We start from the raw sequence: 26,052 nt of genomic DNA, 5'->3' as shown, positions 1-26,052 counted from the left end.
GAGTGTATTTAATCTTGTGTTCAATTATATGAATCAGATGAAATGCTACATAATAAGAAGGTTATGTGAGCACAGCATGGACCAGCACATTACTGGAGGAGAGGCAGACCGCTCTGGGTGTAAGTTTTGCCTCTATGAGTTAATTTCAAACTTAGGCAGGGCATATCTGACCTCTAAGTCCAAATTTCCTTAACCGCAGGAGCAATTCACCTATTCTATTAACTTGCCTGTTCTGTACCCTCCAGAGTTTTCTTCCAGGCAGTGCTGGCATCACTCAAGAGTCAGTGAGGCAATATCAGTGCAAACATATTTAATTTGTTCATGACGTGTGTGAAAGTGTTAGTCACTCAGTCGTGTCTGACTCTTTGCAAGCCCATGGACTACAAGCACGCCAGGCTCCTCTGTTCTGGGTTTCTCCAGGCTAGAGTACTAGAGTAGGTAGCCATTCCCTTCTCCAGGGGATCTTCCCCAACCCTGGGATCGAACCCAAGTATCCCAATTGCAGGCAGATTATTTACCATCTGAGCCACCAGGGAAGCCCCTTGTCTGTGACGGTTATGATCAAATCAGAGAAAGATGCAAATCATCTCTTCCCAAGAGGTACCTGTACACACAGTCTCAGCCTCAGCCTGACTCTTGTGCACAAAGCCCAAAGTCTTCCTCTTTAGGACCTGCTGCTCTGTCATCCAAACTCCTCCCAAACCTGTCTCTCAACCTTCACCCAATTTTGGAGCAAGTATGGCTACACATTATTCCCCTTTGATTACTATTTCTTGTTTACTCACAGGTATAAAATTATGACCATGATGTGGAGCCACCATGTGAAGACAGGGGGCGTGTTTCTTGGAGGAAGAAGCAGTAATTTCAAAGCTCTGAGGCAGAAACAAGTGGGATGTGTTCAAGAGAGACAAAACAGGCCAGTATACGTGGGACAGGAGAGTGAGGGAGGCAGTGATGGAACGTGGGGGAGGGAGCAGCAGGCAGCAGTCAGATTCAGCAGGAAACAGGGATTTCTTCTAAGAGCAACACAAAGTCATGGGAGGTTCAGGCAGCAGGGTGACTTGACTAGTTTCATGATCCATTCGTACTGTCGGGTCTTTTTGAGAGAGCAGGAGGGAAATCATGGAACTGGTTATAAAAACATTTCCATGCTCTCAGCTGGAGATGATGATGTTTAACCTGAGGTTATGGCAATGGACTTTGAACAAAAGGAAGGACTCGACATATATTAAACAGAGATACTAAAAATATGTTTCCAACAAGTGTGATGCATTTAAGCAATGGAAATGCCAGTGTCCCTGGGAACTGAGCCAGAAGAGGGATGGAAGTCTGGGGAGTAAGCAGGGATCCTATCGCAGACACCAAGTTAGGAAACTTGCTGTCACGTTTGGCAGAACCTGCTGTCAAATTAGACATGGGAGGCAAAGGGAAAGAGATGAACAAAAGGGAACCCATTTCCAGGCCTCTAGCCAGAGCAGCTCAAGATCTAGTTGTACCATTTATTGAGAAGAGAAGTCCTGGCGAAGAGTGCATTTGGGGAGGTGGAATCCAGAGTTCTGTTTTAGATGTGATAAGACAAGGATATGTAACAACAGTATGGTTGCTGGACCAACTAAATGGCCGAAGGCGCATAAAGCACTTTATCAGTGAGACTTGTACACGGTAGGAACTCAAAAAGCTTTAACTGTTACTTTCATTGTCAACATTACTATACACGTAACTATCTTCATCAACTGCTTACTAAAAGGCAGCCCCAATCTTCTATGACCTCACTTTCCACCCGTTACTGACACTAACGGTGTAGGATGCATTTTGTAGAAAATGTCAGCTGGCTTCTCCCCCTTTTGCACACACAACTGTTTTGTGAAGGGAGACGAAGTGGAGCAGAGGTAACCAACATGTACAAAGTCCCTCTACATCAGGCTTCTTTTTTTCCTCTTTTCCCCATGAAGATTAAGGGTTTTTCACAGATGGATTACATCTTCTCATCATTAGTTAAGCCCATCTTAGTGGAAATTCTACTTAGGGAAGTATCTGAGAAAGGCAGATCAGTTTGTGCAGAGAGCGTTACTTCATATAAAATCAGAGCATCTGTGTGACAGGAAACAGAGGTGCAAGATCCACGCCTGCTCCCACACCCGCCCCTCCCCCCTCCAGTTGATAAACAGTCACCCTCTTGACACGTCCATATGCCCAGAAAGGAGCAGCAACACAGAAAATAATTGCGATATGCAACACATAATTTTCACTTGCCCTCAGGACATAAAATGCATCAGGACACCTTCTGTGAGTTGGCTGAGGGGGACCAATGATTTAGATCCTCACTCTTTATTTATCAACAGCCCTGGAGCAGAAAGCAAAATGAATAATCCTTGAATGGGCATCACTTCCAGACAACATGCTTCTAAAAATGAAAGCTGAAAAGGACAAACATCTGTGTTGAATATAGTCCTGGATTCGTCTGGGTAGATAAATATGGATGTACTTGGCCATTCTTCCAAGCACCAGGAAGGATGCATAGGCCGAGGCGGTCGGTCGCTGCAATGTTCTGAATGCCAGTGGGCCATCAGCATGCCTGGCTGCCGCGTGGGACATCTCAGATGCTCCTCTGGATAATAGTCAGGGCCTGGGAGTTGCCAGATGAATTTCTCAGGCTGAGTCTGATTCATCCAAAATCTTAGGTCTTCATATGGTTCACAATGGCTGTTTGTTTGTCTGCCCTGCAAGAAGCTTAATTTATCATTTTTAATTGACAAGGAAATGCTGAGTTCAATCAAAGGCAGGTGTAAGAAGGGCTGGGAGTCGTTGAAAATGCTACTGGAGAAAGGTCTGTGCCCCGAAATGGTATTTGGCTCTTAAGGAAGCACAGATGAGGCAGGCGTATTTGGAATGTTTGTTGCTTTTTATGACTATACCTCATTTCCCGCATCACCTGTACATCATGTTGGTGACATTTTCTCTGGTAATTACACATTTTCTTCCAGCAGCAGAGGGAATGTCCTGTGGAAGGCACAGGACTGTCAGCCCATGAGCTAGTGCTTTTCAGGAAGCTTAAATGAGGACCCCCAGGGTCCGGATGTGTTCTTCTTCGGAGAATAATGCATAGCCCAAGCAGAAGAGTCCATAAGTGGAATCTTGAAAAATCTAAAGCAGAAGTACTGAGTGTTTGAGATGTCAAAGCAGCCACCCCAAAAAGAAAACAGGTTGCAATCCATCCACAATGTTCTGCACCTTGCGGCAACAATAGGATCATAAGGGGGTGGGGACTCTCATATTTAATACATATGAACTGGATATGAACTTGAGAAGAGACTCTAAGATGTAGGGTTGAGACAAGGTGGAGTGTAATCACAGAAAGCACACTGAGAAATCATTGTCCCTCTCTTTTTTTTAATTCGAAAAAAAGTTATTCATATTAAATAAGTGTCAACCTGGGTCAAGTCTTTTTTTCAGGGAGCTAACTACGCCGAACCTCTTAATTATAATCACAGCAGTCCTGTGTGATGAAGTCTCCAGAGTGCCTGCTTGTGCACTGTTCGGTTGGGAGGACTGTATTATGCTTGTCCCAGCGTCCTGATCTTAAGGTTTATTTAAGCCTGTAAATAGTTTAATGCCCCTATCATGTCTAAGAAAGGCATGAAAAAAACCAAATAGGCCTCCAGCCTCCTGGTGTGGTCCCTCCCTGAGATTGGTAAACATGAGTCTCCTTTGGAGTTCCAAAACTTCGTGTGTGTGTGTGTGTGTGTGTGTGTGTGTGTGTGTGGTCATAGTGCACAGCTTTTAGGATTTTAGTTCCCCGACCAGGTATCGAACCCGGGCCTCTACCAGTGACAGCATGGAGTCTTAACCACTGGACTGCCAGGGAACTCCTGTGTTCCAAAACTTTATCTCTGGATCCTTCTTTTCAGTAACATGCAATCTGTGACAGCAAATGCCACCAGGAATAAAACAAGAGGGAGATCTCCCTGGCCAATGATGGTCCCTCTTCATTCAGGACCTGGGTCCATGGAAAGAAATCACACAATTTCAGAATCTCCCAGGTATTGAATACCACAAATTCCTCAAAGATCTTTTAATGCACGGAATCAGTGCCAAGGTAAACAGAGGCAAAGGGGTTGCCCTCTATGGGAGCATATATTAATCTATCCCCGAGGGGTCTGCTCACATAAACAACACCCAGTGAGAGTCCTGTATTAACTCTACCTGAGGGGAAGAGGGAGGTGGGACCCTGGGCCCCTCCCCTGTGCACCAGCACCACCAGTGGGGGATGCAGCGAGACAGGGTGTTGTCTTATAACCAGAGTCATGTGTTGTCTGCTTTGTCTTTGCTCTGTCCTTTTTTATTAACCCCAAAGATCCTGTCAAATGCTCTTGGTAGAAGAGGGATTACCAAACTAGAGGAGACACGCTTAGCTCCAGAGCCCAACGGACTTTGACAGATTTCTCCAGTCCAACTGTCTCGTTTTAGGGAGGGCTTGGGATATCACCTGCCTTGCTTCCTTAAAGCAGGTAAAGTAGTTTCAGATATGGCTGGTGGATTTCAACCCCTGCACTAACTGTTTTCAGTGGGAAGAACCCACAAATCCTGCTCTGAGACGCTAAAGGTGACCGGTATCAGTGCCGGTTTCAACCGTGATCTCTGTGAAATGTCCTTCCAGGGCTGGGTTTGTAGCGTGCCCCCAAGGTGCCAAGAAACCAGTCGCAGAGGAGAACATACATACTGATTCAGTTTCTGGACATTTGTCAGGGGTGTTGTAAGAGAAACTTACAGAGTTGTGTACTGAACTGAGTGGCTTTGACCTTCTCCAACTTCCTAGAATTAATGGAATGTCTCCATTTAAATCAGCCGGCATCAGAAAAGTGCAGAGTCTTAATGAAACTGCTTGAGATACTGACTTTAAATGACTGAACTACAGTGTCACTTTCAAAAGTGAATGTTTCAAACCCATATGGCATTTGTGGCTGCTCATGGCTCTGCTGAAAATCAGAGTTAAAACAGAATCACATTTGCAGACCAATAGGGGGCAGATGGGAGCCAGATGCCGGGGGAGAGACTCAACCTGCCTGCCAGCTGGAGTGGCCACAGGAGGCAAACAGCCCTGATGGAGATTCTATTCTAGGCGAGCTGACAGACCACGCCAGCGAGGGGCCCCCACGCCTCACTGCATTTGCACAGATCATTCAGGGTAAACCCGCAGCTCTATCAGGAGAGGGACCAGACTCTTCCTGAAAGCCTGAGGGAACACACAGCATCTTTCTTACTTGGATCTCTACTGCAACAGCTAAGGAGAAATGGGGAGACATGGTGATGTGGAGGCGTTATTCCAGTAGCTACATGTGAAATGGTATCATGGGCATTGCTGTGAAGCCTTATTGAGGCTGTCGAATACACAATTCTAGTCTTAGAAGGATATGGTCAGGGAGATGTTTATGCACAGACTAAGCTGCCTGGCTTGGAACCCTTCTGTAAGGAGGACCCTGAATTTCACAGAATACACCAGCAAGCCACTGGTCTCCTTGAGCTAAATCTCTGCTTTCCTACTCTCAACTATACGGCCATGCAAAGACCTAGAAGTCACTACCAAACCATAACATGAAGGTCCAAGAACACTCAGTTCTCATTCCTCTCCAGCCCTGATCCTAGCCTAAAGGTTATTTTTCTATCCGTTGAAGGAGTGAAAAGAATTAAACCAGGAAGCATCTACCTGCCACGCCTTCCATGTTTCACTCTTGCACAGGTCAAAACCTTTGAGGAGCTAGTGAGGCATATCTGGGGGCCTGGACTTTTATTAAAAGATCAGGCTTACAGGTGTGTGTGACAAGCCACATAGCAATTCTGAAAAACCTGGGTATGTAAAGAACCCCTGAGAAACGAGAGCAGAACAACCTAACCCCTGTGTCGACACGTACTCACTGAGACCTTTAGACACCCGTGTGCCTCCTTGGGCCAGCTGGCCAGAGAGCAGCAGGTCAGGACCGAGGGGTGTGAGGAAGTGGCCCAGGGGCCACATGTGTCCTAGAGCAGCGTGACACTGGGCAGTGAGGCATCGGCCCACTTGGTTGGTTTTAACCAAGTGGAACAGGCTGTGCCCTAGGAGGCCTGGGAAAGTTCTTCCTTGAACTGGGTCAGGAAACATCGAACACAGGTGAGCTGTTCTCTACAAAGTCAAATGTGATTTTATTGCACTTACTGATTACCAGTGTGATTCATTGGTCTCAGCCCTTGGGCATCTGTGTCCACAAAATGCAGGGCACTCAGCCAAATGTAGGAATGTTCTGATGAAGTTTAGAATTTGCGCGCAATATTTTCCATGCTCGGCCGAACTGCCGGTAGAAAGCAAGATGCTGCCTCATGAAAAGCACCCCAGAACGACTCACAGGATACACTTTCCTGGAATTGCTAGTGACTAAGCACTTTACCTTGCCTGTTATTACGGCTGAAAAAAATAAAGAGATGACACTGCACAAGTAGCATTAGCACCTTCCTTTTGAATTGCTTTTTTTCTTTCATGTTAACCCTTCCAGAGCCTCTTTTTCTACTTTCTCATTTTGCTTTTACAAGTTCCTGGTGAGAGGACAAGACTAGTATTACATAACTTCCAAGAGAGGCAAATCATACATAAACAGGTTAAAGGACTTGCTTTAGGATTCCGTTATTTCAAGTTATGTGTGTATCAGAGAGTCCTGGCCAGACACTGGCCTGATTTTAAATAAAGGGGATTATTACAAAGGCATAGGCAAGGAGGAGGGAAACCCCTGGGGATGGCACAAGAGGCTGGGGCTGGGAAAGGCTGCTCTTACCATCCCTTTGCCTGAGGGGCCATAAGAAGTGGGAATCACCTAAGAGGACCCTGGAAGGAGGGTGAACTCAGCCATGGGATGCAACCAGCCCAGAGCCAGTGGCTTGGAGGAACCCCGGAGAATAAATACCCAACCCGGTTCTCCCTGACACTCCCCCCGGCCTCTGCTTATCTCCTCACCTCTCCTCCCCAAACACTGATCCAGCCCATCTGAGAGACTGAAGGCAAGGAAGCCTACCAGTGGAATCCCAACAGTGGAGCCTCCAGGGGAATCCCAACAGTGGAGCCTCCAAGGGCACTTCTGGGAAGAGAGGCTCTACAAAAGATGGTCTGTAGAGTGCGCCTCACAGAAAGCCAAGCTTCAGGTTGCTAGTTCCAAGAACCCTCAATGCCTCATCTTTCACTGTTATTTCCCAGATAAGTAAGAACAGGCATATTATCACCCGGGTTATAACCACCCTTGCTGGTGACTGGCTATATTCCCAGGTGTCAGCCCAACCAGGGTGGGCTTCTGCTTTCAATTAAGTGCAACTCAGACAGCGCATTTCATCCCGCAGTGAACTATGCACTGGGTATATTCTCACGAGAGACGTATCAACTAACACGATGCTGCCCTTTATAACTGTTCTCCAGAGCACTTTTTTTATGTGTGCCCCCATCTCTCACACCCACACCCACACACACACACACACACAGAGGCACATGCACTCAACAGTTCACATCAGAAGATGAGAACAAAGCACAGCTTGTGTTTCTGGCTCAGATGCCACAAAGTTAATTTTAGCTGGAAAACTCCTTGACAGACTTCCAGGAAAATACCACCCTAAACAGCAGAGCTCCTGTTAACATCTGCCCATCTGCCTGCTGTTTGCTCAGTGACATCCAATGCCAATCTCTTAAGTCCAGATTCTCAAACTTCTGAAATTAGTCACCTCAATAAGGCTCATGATGACATAAGAGCAGCTGTTACTGAGAGGAACTGTGGCGTGGTGATGGTAGTTGGGGAACAAGTCAGTGGAAGCATGGACGGACGGGTGGGTGGGCGGGTGGGGGACGGATGGTGTTAGCTGCAAGATGGGAGAATTAATGAGGGGGGTGATTTACCTAACTCTCCCTCACTATTCTTTTCTTTAAAGTAATTTTATTGATTTATTTTTGGCGGTGCTTGGTCTTTGTTGCTGCGGGGGCTACTCCCTAGTCGCAGTGTGCGGCTTCTCTTGCTGTGAAGGAGAGAGAAGGCGCACAGGCCTGTCTGTCTGACAGCGCAGTCAGGCTGTCCAGGGCACACAGGCTTCAGCGCCTGCAGCGCGTGGGCTCAGTAGTCGTGGCTCCTCGGCTCTGGAGCACAGGCTCAGCGGTTGTGATGCATCAGCTTAGTTGCCCCATGGCATGTGGGATCTTCCCAGGTCAAGGACTGAACCTGTGTCTCCTGCATTGGCATTCTTTACCACTGAGTCTCCAGGGAAGCCCTCCCCTCACTACTCTTGGTAACAGTGAAACTGAGGTACCTCTAAATCCTGAGACAAAGGGGTCTCTGCCTGAAACCATTGACTTCAGACACAGAAAATATTACAGAATATATTCTAGACAGAGAGATAGACAGATCGTGATAGATGACAGACAGACAGATAGATAGACAGGTTGTTGTTTCATTGGTAAACTGTGTCCGACTCTTTGGGACCCAATGGACTGTAGCCTACCAGGCTCCACTGTCCAGGGGATTTCCCAGGCAAGAATACTGGAGTGGGTTGCTATTTCCTTTTTCAGGGAATCTTCCCAACCCAGGGATCAAACTCACATCTCCTGCATTGCAGGTGGATGCTTTACCACTGAGCCACCTGGGAAGTCCTATCAGATAGGTAGATAGAGATAAATAAGCCTGAATTAAGTAGACAGATGTATAGATAAGTAGGTAGATAGATCAGCCTGCGTCAGATCCCTGATGGCTCAGTGGGTAAAGAAGGGGACAGGACTGAGCACCTAAGCACACACGCACACATTAAGAACTCTGTCTTGAGTTCTGAGCAAGCCAGCATCGCTTAACTAGCTGTGGAATGCCTCAGTGCTTCTGCAAGGAACTGCACTATCCGCTGATAGAAACAGGGCAGAGTCATCTTTGCCAGGCGATTTGAGGAATTTCTAAGAATATGCACCTGCTCTTGCCACCCTGCCCCAAAGATTTTTGAGCCTGGGGCCACGTTCCAGGAGCCCTGAGGTTAGAGATGTTATGGTCACAGCTCCTATGCCCACCACCCTCCCTGCCCTGGGCCTGTCCTGCCTCTCCCGGCCCATAGAGAGCTCCTTCCATTTGTCTGGGTGACTGTACATATTAGGCAGAGGTTCTCTGGGCTGCTTGGAGGAGGGCTGGAGGCAGACCCTCCTAACCCCGGCTTCCCCAGCCTCTGGCCCTTCCATGGGGAACATCAACACAAGATGATGACCTCAGAAGCATATCTGAGGACATGTGGGCTGCCCTTCTCACTAAAACCTGGTTTGAAATTCCCTTGCCAGATTTGCTTCAGGAAATGAACCTGGATGTGGATTGCAGGGTGGTGAGAATCAGGAGAAGCTAGAGAGAGGTACCCTTTGCATGGGGAGACACAGTAAGGAAAGTCAGGGGGCAGCAGGCTGGCCAGGGCCCTGGGGACACCCCTGCCCTCAAGTCCAAGTAGAAGATGGTCTCCCCCACCCCAGGCAGGGTCTCGATTAAGCACTGGAACCCCCTCTGCCAATATCTGCTGAATCGACTCAGAGTGAACTGACCTGCATCATAATTCCAGGCACTGCACCAGAAATGACTTCAGTTGAGTTATGTCTTGTTTTGTTCTGTTTTAGGAAACAAGCTATATGCGGCCTGAGAACATATTGCTTTCGTTGCTGTCTGCTCTGAAGCTCAGAGATGTCACCCCAGATCTGGAAGTCTGACCTCACAGGCCCGGCTGGCTCTGTCTGGCGCGGGGGCAAGTTTCTCTAAAGCAGGGCCGTTCTCTGCTGGCTTGGGGTCTGGGCTTGGGCACCAGGACTCGGGAATGTGATAAATAATCAGCAGACAGTCTGCCTGTCAGGTGATGCTCTGCTCATCTTGGGATGGAGCCGAGGAGGGAGGTGTGAGAGCTGCCGAGGGAAGGGGCCGGGGGGTTGTGAGCAGGCCTGGGGCGCCTCCATGTGACACTTCCTGCCTGCCCGCTGCTCTGAAAGCCCCAAGCTTGCCGTCCACCGGGTGCTGGGACCCCGCACTGCTTCACAGAAGCAGCAGCACGGTCTGGGTCATTCCCAGCCCTCCTCCCACCACCAGCACTTATCCTGACCTGCTTTTCTGGACTCATCTGGGAGGGGTGCAGAGTGTCACAGTAAGCTCCGGGCTCACATCCTCACTGCAACTTCTGGGCCAGGTGAAGCCTGCAGAGTGTGCTGTCTGAGAGCCAAGCAGCCCCAGAATGCCCTGCCCTGCTCCTCCACCGCAAGCCTTCTTTAGTCAAGTATTCTAAATCAGTGATGCTCAAACCCTCCTCAGTGGACCAATAGCCTCAGCATCACCTGAGAGCTTGAAAGAAATACAGATGCTCAGACCCCACCCAGATCCTCTAATCAGAATGGGCCTCTTACACGATGTCCAGTGACTCACATGCCCGTTACACTGGAGATGAGCCAGCTGCAGAGGATCTGATACAAACAGAACAGATCCTGGTCACGGGAGCTGAAGGACATCCAGAACACCAACCCATCCCCGCCCATCCCCAAATTATCTTTCTCGCCTGTGTTGAAATGCCAGTGTTCATCCTTTTAGACCTTCATCTTCTGCCTAAACTGTGCCATTTTCATTAAAATACAAACATTGCCTGGGAGGGAAAGCACATGGGTCCCTTACTACTTAGTCAGAAAATTAAGAAGTTTTTAATGTGCCTGCTTTATGTGCCCCACATAGTACGGGATGCTAGGGGTGAGTGAGTTTAGTGCCGAATAATTACTTTTCCCCAGAGACAAGGGGTCGGGAAGATCCCCTGGAGAAGGGAATGGCTATCCACTCTAGTATTTTTGCCTGCAGAATCCCATGGACAGAGGAGCCTGGAAGGCTACAGTCCATGGGGTCACAAAGAGTCAGAAAGGACCAAGAGACTTTCACTTTTCAGAGACAAGAGAGCTGGGCATTCAGAGAACAGCAGGCTTCTCTCTGGAAGGAGGGATTATTCAAGGGCAGAAGAAAGGGCTCTCCTAAGACAAGTGTGACCTTCTGCTGTATCTTGGTTTGACCCAGCTTGCCTTCTAGGAGCCAATCAAGTCCTTGAGTTGATGCTTCCATTTCCATTCAAAGGCATCCTTTGTCATTTCAACTTAATGGAAAAACCCAATGGCATTTTGAAGACAAAATGTCCAGGTGCATATTTATTTTTAGAAGGACATGGACCACAGTACCTCCATCCTGCAAAAAATGAAGCAAGCTATGGCTCTGCGTGCTGAAGCAGAGAGTGGTACCTCAAGGGTGGAGAGACGGAACTCACTGGTGAATGGGCAGTGCCTCCTCTTACAGATGCTGTCTCAGGAAGCACACATCATCCCTCGAGCAGCCAGAAAGTGCAGTTAGTGCCAACGCCAAAGGCACTGGAGGCAAAAGCAAAACCTCTCCTTAAGCTTCCTGTGTTGGTTTGGGTGCCCATGGACAATTAGCAACTATTTCCATTTCTAAAATCCTTGGGATACAGGATGATTTGTTTGCATATTTATTTCATCCGTCACTGAACAAGGTCATCTTTTAATGAGGTGGAATTGTCTTTGTGACCTAATAGCAGTAGTAATGGCAGTCACCAAGTGCTTGCTGTGTGCCAGATGCTGATATAAGGGCTTTACGAGTCGAGAGTCGTCATATTGCTGTGTGTCCGGCAAGGAGAGACACTGCCTTTGTCCTCGATGATGTTTTCCCAGCTTTGGGAGATAAAGCAGATAGAGTGTCTCCCTCCAGAGACAAGAAACAGACTTACTGTCCAAAGCAATAAACATTATGTCCCCTTGTGAAACAAAGGAGAAGCGTGCTGCCCCCATTCTGAAGGATTCCCTCAGCCTAAGCTGAGAGTTCTGGAACACAGTTACTGCGTGTGTGCAACCGTCACCCGGCCCTCTTTGTACCGTCCTGTGGGAAAGAGGCCCAAGAAAATGTGCTGCTCTGGCTACAGCTTGTCCACTTGTCTCTGACACAGGGGTCTCATGTCTCCTGCCAGCATCAAGGAAACTGTGGCGGGATAACCCACTAGATTGTGAACAGAGGAAAATCTCAGACTCTACCCTAGTTTTGGCAGAGGCCAGTTCAGTTCAGTTCAGTTGCTCAGTTGTGTCTGACCCTGCGACCCCATGGACTGCAGCACGCTAGGCCTCCCTGTCCATCACCATCCCGGAGTTCACTCAAACTCATGTCCATCGAGTCAGTGATGCCATCCAGCCATCTCATCCTCTGTTGTCCCCTTCTCCTCTTGCCTTCAATCTTTTCTAGCATCAGGGCCTTTCCCAGAAGTAATATCTTGGCAGAAGTAATTAATCCTCTGGACAACCTTGAGAAGATACTCTTATTTCCACCATTTTACAATTAAAAAAAAAAAACTATCAGTCTATATTTTCTTCGCTCATAAATAATCATGGTTTTTATCACTCAACTATACTGACACATCCATAGGGGGTCCCAAAACTGAAATACCAGCCTAAGAGAGACTTTCCTTTCAGGAAGTGTCAACTTTCTAGGCCTTCTTTTTAAATACTGCAAATACTGCTGAGAATTACACTCAGTTAATTTCTACCCCTAATCTGTATATGAATTAGACATAACCTAAGAAGTAGAATGTTCAAAGCGGGCAGAGGGGTAGACAAGAGAGATGGGAGGTATCTTTTTGCTGCCCTCCTGAATTCTGACCTGGACTAGCCCAGTAAATGCCCAGTTGTTTGCATCACAGCGAGGATAAAGTACATCAGAATTCCACAGATGTGGTTCCCCTGCAGGTTTACAGGGGTCAGAGTGTGTCTGAAGAGGGACAACATCTACTTGGGCTGCTCTGGGTCGTTCCACTGGCATGTTTCATGGTTCAAATGATGACCTGTCACTCCATCCATGACTCCTAGAGGCCACAGTTCCCTGAGGTGTTGGCATAAGTGGGGAATCTGCAAGAAGACAAAATCGGCCACTACTGCTTGTTGTCTGAAATAGACTCGAGAGTTCAATGCTCAATGTAAGACTCAGTACAGGAGCACTTCTGCACAGATGTAGGTAGACGAGGCGTAATGGAGGGCTTAAATATATACCATGTCTCTCATTTTTATAAACATGGAGCTGAAGGCAAAGAGGGAGTGAGGCCTACATTCAGTTAGTCATCCAACGAGCATTTACCAAGTACCTTGGTATGGAGTTCAACAGGGCATCCAGAGATGAATGAAATATAGGCATTTATCCTACCCCAAAGTTACCATTTAATTCAAACTAACACAAGTACACAAGCAATCAAACATTGCAGTCTAAGGAACAGATTAGATACAAGCAGACAGATCAAACTTTGTCAGGACTCAGACCAGGGAGTAGTTGTATCAGGCTGGGGAGGAAGATCAGGCCCTTCTTAGAGGGGACAGAGTTTTCCATAGACAAGGGTGAGGAGGCAGAGAATTCTATGCTGATGAGACAACTGAGGCAAGTTATCGGGACTTGTTCAGGGTGGACAGGGAGTAGTGCAAATTGACCAGAGCATAAAGTGCAGAAAGGTAATTAGGGAAAGGTGAGGCTGCAGAGAAGGCTGGGTCAGATAGAGAAGGGTGAATGCCAGTTGGAGGCTTCAAGGCTTTGTTCCAGAGGGATCCAGGAACCAGTGGCCATAGGTTGTCCAGGGGTGGAACACACAGATGTTACAGAAACTTACGTCTCATAAATAGCAAAGATTATTATTGACTATAAAGCCTAACCTTAGGGAGAGGTCTCAGGTCAGAAGTCCACAAAGCGAAGAACTATTATTTTCTATACAGAAAGAGAGGAGTTACTCTTTTGAGGGAAGGGTGATTTTAGTTTCAGTTCAGTTCAGTTCAGTTGCTCAGTCGTGTTCGACTCTTTGCGACCCCATGAATTGTAGCATGCCAGGCCTCCCTGTCCATCAACAACTCCTGGAGTTCACTCAGACTCACGTCCATCGAGTCAGTGATGCCATCCAGCCATCTCATCCTCTGTCGTCCCCTTTTCCTTCTGCCCCCAATCCCTCCCAGCATCAGAGTCTTTTCCAATGAGTCAACTCTTCACATGAGGTGGCCAAAGTACTGGAGTTTCAGCTTTAGCATCATTCCTTCCAAAGAAATCCCAGGGCTGATCTCCTTCAGAATGGACTGGTTGGATCTCCTTGCAGTCCAAGGGACTCTCAAGAGTCTTCTCCAACACCACAGTTCAAAAGCATCAATTCTTCAGTGCTCAGCCTTCTTCACAGTCCAACTCTCACATCCATACATGACCACAGGAAAAACCATAGCCTTGAGTAGACAGACCTTACTCGGCAAAGTAATGTCTCTGCTTTTGAATATGCTCTCTAGGTTGGTCATAACTCTTCTTCCAAGGAGTAAGCATCTTTCAATTTCATGGCTGCAATAACCATCTGCAGTGATTTTGGAGCCCCCCAAAATAAAGTCTGACACTGTTTCCACTGTTTCCCCATCTATTTGCCATGAAGTGATGGGACCAGATGCCATGATCTTCGTTTTCTGAATATTGAGCTTTAAGCCAACTTTTTCACTCTCCACTTTCTCTTTCACCAAGAGGCTTTTTAGTTCCTCTTCACTTTCTGCCATAAGGGTGGTGTCATCTGCATATCTGAGTCATTAACTTGGAGTTGATCCAGTCTCTTAGTGTTTGGTTTCAAACAACATTAACTATAAATCTGTTATGTTCTTATGTGGTTGGTTGGCTCCTTCATAGAAGAATTAATAGCTCTTCAATTAACAATCACATAACATAGAGCCAGGCACAAAGTAGTTGTCAGTAAATATTTTAATGCAATACATTGCGCTGCATGCATGCCTGCTAAGTTGCTTCACTGGTGTCTGACTCTTTGCAACCCAATGGTTTGTAGCCTGCCAAACTCCCCTGTTCATGGGACTCTAAGCAAGAATACTGGAGTGGATTGCCATGCTTTCCTCCAGTGGATCTTCCCAACCCAGGGATCGAACCTGTGTCTCTTAAGTCTCCTGCATTAGTACGTGGGTTCTTTGTCGCTAGTGCTACCTGGGAAGCCCATATATTACATTACACAAAACATTAAAATACATTATATCTCCAGTAAGTCAAGACTAGATGCATCTAATGTCTACAACAGGTATAAAAAATCTGTACAAACATTCACTGTTTCTGATTGAATGTCTTTATCCAGAGCTAATTATTTTAATAGTCTTGTGATAAACACAAATATTTTTCTGGCAAATATGTGGCTTTTTTTTAAATATGTGGCTTTTTAAATTACTACCTTTAATACCAGAAAACAAAGTGTATTTAACACTTCCATTTGCCTGAAACAGCAATGCTAGAAGTATGACCTATTTAAACAAACAATAATTAACCTATTCACACAAATTATAGTAAATAAAACTAAATTTGATCATTTTCTCTCCCTGCTGTTACATATATTAGTTTGCATTTTTTCTTTATCAAGAGTACAAATCTATATGTGTGTATACAAACCTCCAGAAATAGGTATGCAATATGGTTGTTAAAAAAACAAGGAAATTGTTAAGTCATAAAAAAGACTGTGAATCTATAGAATTCATCCTGTTGATTAATTCAGAAACATCAACAGCTGCATGCTTTTGAATGCTTTAACTTGTGTCAATAAAATAGTGAAACTGTCAAATCTTTGCAGACAGGTAGAAAATGCGATTCTTAAAGCAGTGTCTGTTCAAATTTTAAATAGCTTAATGAACTTAAAAGAGAGCAAAGATTCATTCTCATGAGCACTAAGTGATTCTATCTACTCGTGGGGATTTAATTAATGACCTATCTGATTGCCCCAAACTTTTAAAATTGGTCACCTCCAGCAAGAAGGCTCCTGAGGGTCCACCGCCCAACAGCTTGCCACTGCCCCCCACCCAAGGGCTCACAGCAAGGCTGGTAAAGACCGGGAAAGGACAGATATCTCTGAGTAACATGTGGTGTAGTTTGGAGGGTGGGAAAATTACCAAACAGGCTCTGCTTTACTTTGTGGGTGAACATTCCCTACCAGGGCACAGAGGAAAAGGAAGTCAGGCCCCTAAAATAATAATTGGCCAGAATCTTGTTGTACCAGCAGGAGGAGAATCAGGATGGTCAGTAGGATGGGCTTTTGGGCCAGAAAAATCTGAGGTTGCTTACTAGTGGTGGCTCTGTGAATAAGGAAACCCACCTCCCTGCATCTCAATTTTGCCACTGTGAAAGGAGTAAAACACAGAGGCATACAGGAAGGGTCTTGTTCTGGGGCACAAACATCTTCAGATCTCAGTGTTAAAGCGCTGCAGAGAACACAGCCTGGATCTGGATACTTATAGTGGCCACAAGCAATTGCGAGCCATGCATTACAATGGAGGGATTTCACCTGATTAATGCAGAGTCTCTGGAACTTTATTTTCAACTTTATTTGATTAGCAGCACTCCTCTATTTGCTGTCTTCTGAAAACATTGAATAGGAGACAAAGGGAAGATCAGGAAAGGAGATAAGGTTGTGGGAAGGAAAGGTACAAACTGTAAAATCCTGCTTGTCTTCCTGCACAGGCTTCATTTTCTCTCTTTGAAAGTACATGTGGATTAGAAATGTCTCAAACAGGAATGTATAGTAATTCATGTTTTATATTAACACTTATCCATGCAGTTCTTTATAGATGAATCGACAAGTCCTTTAAAATCTAGATGAGTAAAGCCTAATGCTTTTTATTGAAGTAACTATCATTTGGAGAGATCTATGCTTAAGTGAAAAATGACTTTATCAATAATGTTCCTTTCCTCATTTCAACATTTTCATTATATATTTCTTTAATATTTCCTAGAAAAAATTAATTTATCACCCAAGTGTATTAAAGCAAAGGGTATTTTTCACCTGAGCACAATGTAAGAATTCTAATAAACCACAATATATTGGGGGTATTTTAGATGAAGGGATGCACAAGAGAACTTTTAGAAGTCTAATCTGCTCTGTAATTGGACTCGATAGAACTGCTTTCCTTGAGAAACTCAATAAACTGTACCACACCCTGCTGGTGTTATGTGGCTCCCTACAAACACAGCATGTGTGTGTATGTGTGTGTGTGTGTGTGTGTTTTACAGGAGGGCTTCTCCAGAGAGAGAAATGAAAAGATATTGCTCTATCAGTCAGCAAAACAACAAAACCCCATGCAGCTAGCCCCTGATCCCTGGAAGTCAGAAGCTGGGCGAGGACCAACTTTAAAGACCACTTTTAATACCACTGAACTGTACCCTTAAAAATGGTTGACACTGTAAATTTTATGTTACGTATCTTTAATCACAATAAAAAATTGACAAGAAAAAAAGAAAACGCTGCCTCACATAGTTATGTGGTTGGAAAAGCGAGCAGCGTTTTAATAGCTTTTTCAGGTAACGGTGGCTATCCTTCTGTCCACTGAACTAAAAACCAGCAAGTGGTTTTTTTAAAGTTAGCTGCAAATGTAGAATCTGAAACCTTATCAGTAAAGCTTTTGTATTCTGTCACATTTTAAAAACCTTTTAAACTGCTTACAAAGGACAGGATAAAACTACATTGTCCACGATGGTGCCACTAGCCACATATGTATGGTTTTCAGCACTTGAGATGTGGCCTAGGAAGACCAAAGAATTGAATTTTAAAGGTTATTTAAATTTGATTTTAAAAACTTACACCTGATTCAGTTATTGGAAAACTTTTCAGTATGTTTGGGCCAACTTAAATATGATCACTTATTCTTTCAACATAACTGCTGTGAAATCTAAACACAGGTCAAGGCATTCAGAGTGAAAATATAGGGCTCCAAATGAGATGTGCTGTAAATACACAATGAACGCTGAATTTTAAAGACTTAGTAAAAATAAAAGAATATAAAATATTTCAATATTTTTTAAAAATTGAGTATATTTCATACTGAATATATGTTAAAATGACACTATTTGGGATACATTGGTTTAAATAAAATATATTATTCAATTTGAAAAAAAAAAAGTTTCTGTAAAGGAAAAGTGAAGGATACCTGACTCAGCAGGTTATTCTTAATTGAAATAAGGAATCACCCCAGAAGTCTCTAGTTTGTATTCTGCCCAGAAAAAATAAAAAAAAGAAGTGAGAATCATTTCCACTGGAAAAATGAATCATCACTGGATGCATAGATAATTTGGTGTCAGTATCTGTATCTCCAAAAATACATTAGCTTTGATCACTCCACAAAATGGTGAAGGGTAGTAATAATAGCACTGAGAGGAGTGAGTTCATTTTGAAAGTGCTCTCCAATGTTAATGCATTTTACATTGTTACATATTATAATACAGTCCACAGTCTGCATTTATGCATGAGAAATATTAAAGTAATAAGAGCCTTGTCATACACACACACACACACACACACACATATCCTATATAATGTACATATATACGTGTGTATATTAACTATATATTTCTAAACTTATCTCTCTGTATATTTAGATGTATATACTGTCAGAGGGCTTCCCCAGTGGCTGAGCAGTAAAGAATCTGCCTGCAGTGCAAGACACAGGAGATGCAGTTTCAGTCCCTGGGTTGAGAAGATGCCCTGGAGGAGGGCATGGCAACCCACTCCAGTATTCTTGCCTGGAGAATCCGGTGGAGAGAGGAGCCAGGCGGGCTACAGTCCACAGCACACGACTGAAGTGACTGAGCAGCACATACTGTCGGAGCCTCAGTGAAAGCTCAGGAGTTTCTCCTTCTGGATTCTTCTTTGTGTTAAAACTATTTAAGTATGGTTTTGCTAATAATTTGGCAATTATTAGGTAAATCTGAACAATCTGAATGGTCAAACTGATTATTTATGTTACAACAAACATTCTAAAGCCTTAGTGATCTGCACTTCTGCACACATTTTTTTTTAAAATCTGTGTTTCTAGACAATTATTTACTTAATCCAATGTGGACAGAAATCTTTGTGCATATTTTTAAGGCTGTTTTCATCAAAGCTGCTGTTTCCAACTGAGCCACACACCACCAATGCCAAATGATCAAATTACTCACACAGAAACCATAAATGAAATCCATAGATAATTTGCAGACCTCATTTCAGCCAATGGTTTTAGCTCTTTTTCTCAGCAGATCTCTCCTGAAAGCTGCTAACAGGCTGATTGGAATTTTATATCCTCTCCACTCTCTGGTGGAAATGCTAATAAGCGACGAAATGGCTAAAGCCCAGTGCACAGAGGAGGAGGAGGAGAAGCAAGGAGCTGAAAACCCTCCAGCTTCAAAATCGCATCCTGAATAATCAGCAATTGACAGAAGCTCCTCACACGGTTCTTTCTCCACACTCGCGAGCAAACTGGGCTGTGAAACCTCGATGTTACGCATACACTTGTTCCAAAATTGCTTGACAGACTGCATTAGGAGGTTAGATGAAAGCTCGATTTGCCATCACAGCCAGTTAGATTTCTCTGCTAGTATTAGCTATCTTTAAAACATATTTCCATGGCAACTAGTTTAAAAACATATTTGACTGTAGAGGCGCTTCCATTATGAGAGCAAGAAAAACCCAAGCGGCCTCTTCTTGTCAGAGCTCTTTTCCACCAGGGGAGAAACTCAGGCCAACGAGGATGAGAGGAAGGCTCTCTTCAAGACTGTGGAGCGTCCAGTTGTCTGGGTCCCACCCTTCCACGTTGCTGGAGGAGTCACTGCTTCTTTCCATGAAGCAAACCTCCTCCTGAGCTTAACCTGCTGACCTTTTCTGAACCCATTTTTGCTGATGGACATTTTTCCTTCAGGTTTCCTTTGATTTTTCCATGTCTGCACTAGTTTCAAAGGCCAGTCAGAATACAATTGTTTCCGAAGTGAGAGAGAGAACTCCATTTGCTTTTTAGAAAAAAGAAGAAGAAATACTCAGGGATCTTTATACAAACTGGCCTTTTTGTCACTGCCATGTCTGCTTGGGTTGAGGCTTAATCCAGGGACCCAGGCACCCTGAGTTTTTGAACTTTTATTAGGAGAAATCATGAATTTTCTGTCCTGTTGGCTGTGGGGATCAGACCCACAGTGAACCTCTCTCAGGGCCAAGATGAAATGTTAATAATAGTTCTTGGCTAGTTCTTCACCTCTAAGAAACTCAGGGTTTTCCCAGGCATTCTTTGTAATCGCTCCTAGATGTAGATCTAAGTATTACTAATTCTTATTTTCACATCTTGTGGGGAAGAATCAGCCTGTAACCTTTAGCCCAGAGATAGACTCTGTGTAGAGTGCATTGACAGACAGAACCTATAATGTGATGATTTGGCTGTAGCAATAGGGACCACACATTCAAGGGTTTCCCCTCCTGTACCCCTGCGGTGTTGCAAATCCCCACTTCTTCAGTTTGAGACTGTATCTTCTAAATGAGATATATTTCTGCAAGCATCAAATTCTTTTTGAATTAAGGCAAGATAGATATGAAACAATCAATGAGAACAATACTCATGGGGGTCCAAAAATCAGATTTGGGCCCTAACATTTTGTAGCAAGAATATTTCACTGAAGGGGAAGTAGGAGACAGAAAGATCTAGAATTAAAAAGAACAGGGCCAGGTTGAGTCCTTGCATTGCAGGATATCTCAGAAGGGATTCTCTGTTCTGGAAGGTTCTCTCTGTTCTCTCAGCCTCTCCAAGGGCCCAGCTTGCACTGGGTTCTCAGTGCGCTCATCTCTGATTGAGGCCATATTGATATGCAGCTGGTGTCCATTTCAGCTAGCTTCATGGTGCATATTGATCACCGTCACAGATCACTCATTCACCAATCTTCATTGATCACTAAATGGCTGGAATTAATAGACTATCCAGTGGAAGGGCTATTCATTTAAGGTGCATAGGCAGAGACGGTGAGTCCTCGGGGAACTTTTATTTCCCACTGTGCAGTGAGTGCCTCATCACTCCCAGTGAGTATATTTATGTGAGAATGTATACACTTTGGTGTCTGTGTACATAACAACTGAAATGTAGTGTACCCAGGACACTTGCATTAATTTGAACATCAATCTGGAAATTGATGGAGCCACAGTAAAACCTGCTTTTGGATTACCTATAAAGAGTTTATTTGTTTTATATGCAACATTTCAGGGAGAAGGTGTAAATGGTTATGAGAGGAAAATAGTTTTAAGTAACTTCAAGATTATCATTTCAAAGCTTTTCTTTCTTTTTTTTTTCCCAAGCAAGCTATTCCTATTTGTTTATCAAAACAAGTCTCCTAAGAAAATTAACTAAACCCATTTGGTCATCTGTATTCTGGTACTATGTGTCCTTGGGTAGTGGGAAACTGAGGGTTCGGCATCCAATTCCAACATCCAACATTTTTTTTCCCCTATTATCATCTGTAGAAGCATTGCGCATGCTCAGTAGCCTCCAAATCTTTGCAACCACATGCACTGTAGCCTGCTAGGCTCCTCTGTCCATGGAATTTTCCAGGAAGGAATACTGGAATAGATTGCCATTTCCCCCTCCAAGGATTCTTTTCAACCCAGGGATCAAAATCAGGTCTCCTGCACTGGCAGGCAGATTCTTTTCCACTGAGCCATCTGGGAATCCCTTTCCCCCCATTCCACCATATAATTCTATGCTAGTCACAAACCCATGTTGTCACCTGTGCTTATGATTCACTGATTATAGATAGGAGGTTCCAACAACCCCCTCCTTGACTCTGAGTTCAATTAATTTGCTCAAATGACTCAACAGTGTTCAACGATTACTGGTTTACTATAAAAGGATGTAAGAAGGAAATGTGTGGCAAGCCTAGACAGCATATTTAAAAGCAAAGATATCACTTTGTTGACAAAGGTTCTGGCTCCAAAATCACTGCAGATGGTGACTGCAGCCATGAAATGAAAAGATGCTTACTCCTTGGAAGGAAAATCATGACCAACCTAGACAGCATATTAAAGAGCACAGACATTACTTTGCCAACAAAGGTCTGTCTAGTCAAGGCTATGGTTTCTCCAGTGATCATGTATGAATCTGAGAGTCAGACCTTAAAGAAGGCTGAGCACCGAAAAGTTGATGCTTTCAAATTGTGGTGCTGGAGAGGACTCTTGAGAGTCCCAAGGACTGCAAGGAGACAAAACCAGTCAATCCTGAAGGAAATCAACACAGTATATTGATTGGAAGGACTGATGCTGAAGCTGAAGCTCCAATACTTTGGCCACCTGATGCAAAGAGATGACTCACTGAAAAAAACCCTGATGCTGGGAAAGACTAAAGACAAAAAGAGAAGAGAGCAGCAGAGGATGAGATGGTTAGATAGCCTCATCAACCCAATGGACATGAATCTGAGCAAATTCCAGGAGATGGTGAAGGACAAGGATGCCTGACCTGCTGCAGTTCACAGGGTTGCAAAGAGTTGGACACAACTTAGTGACTGAAAAACAAGAAGTCAGGAATAGCTACATGGGAGAGATGTGAAGTGCAAGGTGTGGGGAGGCTTCGTGACCTCTCCAAGCAGCCACTCTGCCCAAGTTTCTACGTGTTCACCAATCCTTCCCCATCCTTTGGGTTTTACAGAGGTTTCAACACATATTCACGATTGATTAGCTCGTTGACTGTTGGTGACTGATTCAACCCTCCAGCACTTCTCCCCTCCCAGGAGGCAGAGAGGAGAGTGGGACTGGGACAAGAAATTCTAACCCTCTAATCACGAGGTTGGGTTCTCTGGCAACCCGCCCCATCCTTGGGCTAGCTTCAGGGACTTCAGAAGTCATCTCATTAGTGAAAGAACTTTATCACTCTTATCATGGCAAAGAGTTTTAGGAGCTCTGTAACAGAAATAGGATGAAGACCAAATAAATGTTTATTATAAATTGCAGTATCACAGAAACCCAGCTTAAGGGTAATCAAAGTCCATTGTGTGGACTGGGAACTGTGGGTATGTGACTGGGCCGATAGGGAGAGCCTACCAGGAGTTCAGGTACCTGTGTCGTCTCTTGTTGGAAGGGATCCACACCGGGGCAGTGGGTGATGGGAAGGGCAGGGACTGGCGTCTTTTAGATTGCTTCTCTGGCAGCCTCTTGGTTGTTATCTGAAGGCTGAGGAGAGAGGCATGATAGACAGATACTGGAGAAGTAGCTATTTGCATTCCCGATATTTGCAGTAATGACTCTATCAGGCATCAGGCTTTTGTCTTATCTGATGGCTTGTTAGGTGAGAAAATGGGGGCGAGGGTAAGGAGAAGAAGCTTCCTGGATGAGGCACCTGTGATTTCACATCGCTGGTGGTTTGGGAGGAAAGCACAAGGGGGCTGTCACATGGCAGTGGTCAGGACGCGTTCCTAGAGCATGGGACTCGTATCTGAGTGTCCCAGATACAGTCATGGACAAGGGGCGATGTGGGGCTAGAAAAGGGGCCTGGGAGAACAGAGGAAAAAGGATTAAGGATTCACTCAAATTCAAATATGGCTTATTAGAATTCAAAAATTAAGTCTGTTATCTTTTTTAAAAACTTAAGAAATATAAGATAAAGACCCATATTAAACTACAAAAAAGGGATTAAAGTGGCATTGCTTATATCCACAATTGATATTGCCACAGAAAAGTTGATCCCTGAAAATAATAAAACTAAATTTATTTTTAAAAATATTTGGAAGTGGTATAATACAGTGAAAGAAGCATATCAGAACCTAATGCCAGTTATTATCTGAATGACTCTGGGCAAGTCGCTCAGTGCAGCAGATGAAACCTGTTTTCCCTCCCATCTGAGCACACACTTTAATAATAATCTGGGCGATTATGTCGCCCGGCCTTTCCACCAGCCCAGAGGGCACATGTGATGGAGCTCTGACAAATGCACCATGGACAGAAGTAATACATGCTGCTCCTAGATCCCATCCACTAGAACTCCTTGAGCCTGGGAAGCTGGCATAAATTTGAACATCAGTTTGAAACTGATCTAACTCAGAAGGAGCTAGAATAAACTTAATGTGGGGTGAGCAATAAAGCCTTTATTAACTGAGTGAACAGTATTTCTGACAGGACCATGCAGAGTATCCAGCAGAAGACTGCAGTTCCCTACTAGGTGGCAGAGGCCAGACCCTGACTGACGACACAGAAGGCCATTCACCAGCCAGGAACACCTGTACCGGATGCTGCAGGAGCCAGAAATTCACTCTTACTGTCTTAAACACTAAGACTGGGATTTCTGTGCTATACCAATTAGCATCATTTATATTAATTAATCTAGCTGAACTTCAGTTTTTTATTAATAAAAAATGAAAGAATATTATGCAATTTATAGAGTGCTGCACTGTGCTTACTTGTTCAGTTGTGTCCAATTCTTTGCGACCTCATGACTATAGCCTGGTAGGCACCTCTCTCCATGGGGATTCTCCAGGCAAGAATACTGGAGTGGGTTGCCATGCCCTCCTCCAGGGGATCTTCCCAACCCAAGGATGGAACCTAGGTCTCACACATTACAGGCAGATTCTTCACCATCTGAGCCACCAGGGAAGCCCATGAATACTGGAGTGGGTAGCCTATCCCTTCTGCAGGGGATCTTCCTGACCCAGGAATCAAACCAGGTCTCCTGCGTTGCAGGTGGATTCTTTACCAGCTGAGCTACCAGGGAAGCCAATCTATAGAGTAGCTATAATTAATTATAGAATTAACTACAGAGGCACACAGAAAGTGCTAAATAAATAGTAGACTATAGTATATAGGCTCTTATTCAGGTTTTCCCTTCATTCAGACCCTTTTCTCATAATTGGTAAGTTAAATTTATTTTCCATAGTGGGACACGAATCATATGACGAAAGTGAAATGCAGCTTCAAGCTTAGATGGAAAGAAAGAACAATTTAATGACCCAGTATGGACATCAGCTATAAGATATGGGACCTTGGGTACCATTCTTAAGTTTTCTGAGCCTTAGCATCCTCGTTTGTAAAACAGGTGAAAAAATTCACACCTCACAGGAGATATGTGAAAATAAAATGAGGCAGCAAATGTAAAAGTAGCCCTTACTCTTTGGAGTTCCATAAAAATGCATGGTTTACTATTATAGATTAGCCATTTTAAACTCACAGAGCCCAGCAGGTTTTGTGCAAACATTATCTTCCCAAGCAGTATATGATTTTCCACTGGATTAGCAAAGTGGTTACTTTATATTGTAATGCTTTTCAATTCCGGTGGATACATGTGATTAATATCACCTTTCCATTTTCTCATATATGTAAGTTGACGAACCAACAGCAGTAATGTATTTGAAATGTTACATTTTCTTTTTTTGTTTTAATGATGGAAAGAAGACATTGCTAGCAGTAAATTATGTACGCCCAAATTGAACCTGATGGGTCAGGAAAAAGTAAGATCTTCACTTCTTTCCTGTCATTGAAATCTCCTTTGGAGAGAGATGCATTGGGAGCTAGGGCTTCATTAGAATCAAACACAATCTTGGCAGGTGTCAGTTAAGCAAGCTCTGCAGTGAATCTATGATCTACTCTAAACTTCTCGATATATTCTCTTAATTTTATGATTTATAATCTCTGAAAACACCTCATATGAATTTTATTACTGTGAATTGAAGGCTATCAAAAAGTCAAGTTTTCCTGGAAGAATATTTGGTATGTTCCTCACATTGGCACACCATGTCAGCCATGGAGGTGTCTATTTTTCTCTAGATAGAGAGTTAAAATTCTGAATATTTAAAATATGTATGCCTGGATCCTGAAGACGAAAGCTGAAGTGCCTGGTATCTTAAAGGAGATCAAAGACACTATTGAGTGGATGCAGTTTGCAGCTGTGTGATGCAGTTTGCAGGAGGAAAATACTTTCAGTTCATAGTTCAGCAAAAATATATGGAACTTCAACCAAGTGATCAAAGTGAACACTGCATTAAGGTCATGTTGATATCATGCACTTCCAGATATGATGTCATGAGACAGGCACTTCATTTCCGTGTTATTTTAAAAACCCTCAAAACAAAAACAAACAAAAATATCTAATGATGAGAAAATTGAGGAATATTCTATGAAAACAAGGAACATTCTGCAAAATATCTAACTAGTACTCACAAAACAATAAATGACATGAAACACAAGGCAAGCCTGAGAAGCTGTCAC

Source organism: Ovis canadensis, chromosome 10 (genome assembly GCF_042477335.2).
Source record: "Ovis canadensis isolate MfBH-ARS-UI-01 breed Bighorn chromosome 10, ARS-UI_OviCan_v2, whole genome shotgun sequence".
Lineage (NCBI taxonomy): Eukaryota > Metazoa > Chordata > Mammalia > Artiodactyla > Bovidae > Ovis > Ovis canadensis.
Note: the sequence above shows the minus strand (reverse complement) of the source record.